We start from the raw sequence: 3,299 nt of genomic DNA on the forward strand, positions 1-3,299 counted from the left end.
CCCAATGTCAACAAAATGAGACTGGGATTAGATCATGAAGCTTACTTTTAATTGTTACCTGAGTTTATTTTGGAATTCATGTCTTCAGAGATGCTTAAGTCCAACTTCCAGGTGCTAATGAACTAATTTAATGTGTCACAGTAGCTTCCTGGTTTCCTCAGACTTTCATTTCCACCTGCATATTGATGTTGTAAAGATAGAATAGACTATACCATTGTAATGGGGTTCAATCACCATTGGGGCATCCCCTTAAGGCAGTATAGCTCCTTTCAGGGCAGTTGCCTCGCTTCCGACAGTTGCTCACACCGCATCTTCCCTCACTTTCCAGGACTTGCAGATCTCCCTCGTCGTGACTCAGCCTTCTGACCAGGCCACTGTATAGTTCTCCCCTTCTGGGGTATAAAAATCCCACCGGATGAGCTGTCCACATGCCATTCCAGATAGTCTTCCAGTTCAAGGCCAGGTCCTGTGCCACTTTCCCAGCAGTTGGTAGGGGAACCCAGGCCAACCCACTACTTCCCAACTGAACTTCATCTTCCATTAGGCTTCATTGATCCCTGGCTCTCCTCCAGATGCATATGACGTTAACTGACCTAACAATCTGCTCTGCATTGTGGGGGGTGGATACCTCGTCACAACTGTAAAACATGTAATAATACTTTCCAACCTAATTCCTACTGGAAGGAGAATAACCATGGGGAAGGGACTGTCTCTTAATATATGTTTGTATAGCATCTAGCACAATGGGGGGCCCCGCCTCAGTTGAAGCATTCAGGAACAAAGATAATCATGATCTAAAGAATGCTAACATCAAAGAAAGAGAGGCTGGATCTACAAAACCAGTTGGAAATCTCAAGAAACCAAAGGAGCACTCCACTTTTGATGTGCTTCTCCAGCCCCATTGATATTCCTGCATCACTATGACTTTGGGCTGATTCCTGGCTTCAGTGGGGCTATTCACTGAGTAAAGCTACTCCTGCATAGGGTTAGGTCTTTTATTCTTAAAATTTCTATACAAATATTAAATATGTAAACCCCAAATAGTTTTGCATGTGAAGCTTGTGTGACCTTTACTATCTTTAAGTTCTCCTTGCTGAGAGAGAGAGAATAGGCATAAGACAATGTGTCGTAGCAAGTGTGATCTATGCTTTGGTGTTGCTTAATGAACTACTGCTCAGATACTCTAGACATGAGGAGATAAAAAAAACCTATACAGAACAGAGAAAAATAGACTCTCAGCTCTTAATGATGCATAGTTTGGAAGTTTTCTTGTGAAACTGTAAAAAACTGCATCGGTGAAAAGAGCTGTTTTTTCCCCTTCCTCTTTTCTGGAAAAACAACAAAGTCTCCGGTTTATATTTAAGTGCAGTCAGCTCTATTTCAAGTTTTTTAGTCAGCTCTATTTTTTCTTTTTTTTGCATTCAGCTCTATTTCAAATTCTTTCAGAGTCAACTTTGACATATTTACAGAATACACTAGGATTGCAAGTGCTGGACACAGATACTATAGTGATGAGTGCCATAAAAATGCTTATAATTTTTTTTTTTTTTTTTAAAAAGCAAATAAAGGTAAGGGAGCTCCCTTCTCTAATTTTGGGAAAATCAATCCTGGTATGAAATCTTAATGACCTGTTCAGAAGACAAACTATGAATACATGTAATGTCCCAGTCCCTGTGTGATCTTTATTTTTTGGCCTCTTACTTCACAATACGATGAAGCCAAGAAAAATATGTGTTTTTTTCCCCCTAATATAACAGAGGATACTCATCCAATTAAAGCATCTCATAATATATGTGGGGCCTGTAATTTCTGGAAATATTTATTGTTTCTTAATGTCAACAAAATGTCTTTAAATAAAAAAAACATATATTTTTTTTGTCCTGAGAAGGCAGATTTGTTTTAAGACCATCTTAATGCACAAATTGTGAAGAGAAGAAGAAGTGATATCTCCACTGGACTTCTTATTTTCAACATCTGGTTGTGGTCCACTGGGGGAAATGTAAGTAACAGCTTACCACATGGATTACAAATGTGCTGAATTGCAAAAATAAATATTAAATGAAAATATCCATAGCACCTGCAGCTTGTCCTGGAGAATTCCCACTGGCTGTTGTGGGTGGGTTTTCAAGAAAACCCTAGTGAGATGCAAACTGCAACTGCAGCTGCTTGTAGTAGCAGCTTGTATAGTGTTACTGAAGCGTTTGCAGATTCTATTCCATTCAATGAATCAACAGTGATCTGTGTTGCCAACACATTAAAAAAAGGAGGAGAGTGATTGTAAGGGAAGAGCTGTTGTTGTTGTTGTTGTTATTCTTTTATTATTAGAATTTTTCCTTTGAGTTTTAGGTTATCAGGAAAAAAATTAAATAGTGAATGTGATTTTTTTTTTAAGTGTGTGAAATGCATGATGAAATATAAAGTGAGTTTGATGTGTCTGGGCTAGAAGCAATGTTTACTCTGTCAAAAGATCAGGCCTGCTTTTTTAGAGTAGACGACCAGCAATTGTATGAGTTTTGCTGACTTCTTTCATATTCTGTATATACAGAACACTATCCACACATGTGACACTTGCCTTTATTTCAAGTGGTGTTGTGAAAAAGGAGTGAATTTAGGATTAAAGTCTCCCCTGTTTTTTAAAAGAGACCATGGTAACTCAACATATGTACACTTGGAAAATGGAGAGTTTAATTAAAAAACATTAAACTGCTCATTTTGTTTCTATGCAGTGTTGTAGCCGTGTCAGTCCCAGGATATTAGAGAGACAAGGTGGGTCAGATAATAGCTTTTATTGGACCACCTCCTCCCCAACAGAAGTTGGTCCAATAAAAGATATCACCTCACCCATTTTGCTTCTAACATTCGAGGAGAAGGAACAGAACAGATGCTCCACACCCTGCTATCTAGTCACTCTGAAGAATGCTCAACATTCAGGCACATTGATGGGGATGGAAAATCAAAGATCAATGTTGCAGCACTAAAAGGGAAATACTACTATTGTTCCTTTGGGTTTTATAATGTCAAGACAATAAAAAATATGACTGTCAAATGGTGTTTAATATATTTATATATACATATATATTGCTGTAAAATAATATAAATAATATTTTTAGTCAGGAGAGGCTGCCAACATATTCTGCTCTGGAATTTTGGAATTTGTGTGGGATCTTACTGGGGGCAGAGAGGGGGGGAAGGAAAGTCGCACACACATCTCTATGTCTAGCTGTTTTAGTTCCCAGGGAGAACCCAAGTGGCCCAATGTTTAGAAGAGATCCAGCCAACACATATTTATCACCCACAGG

Source organism: Emydura macquarii, unplaced genomic scaffold (genome assembly GCF_026122565.2).
Source record: "Emydura macquarii macquarii isolate MOO-44397 ecotype Brisbane River unplaced genomic scaffold, CSIRO-AGI_Emac_v2 contig_1027, whole genome shotgun sequence".
Lineage (NCBI taxonomy): Eukaryota > Metazoa > Chordata > Testudines > Chelidae > Emydura > Emydura macquarii.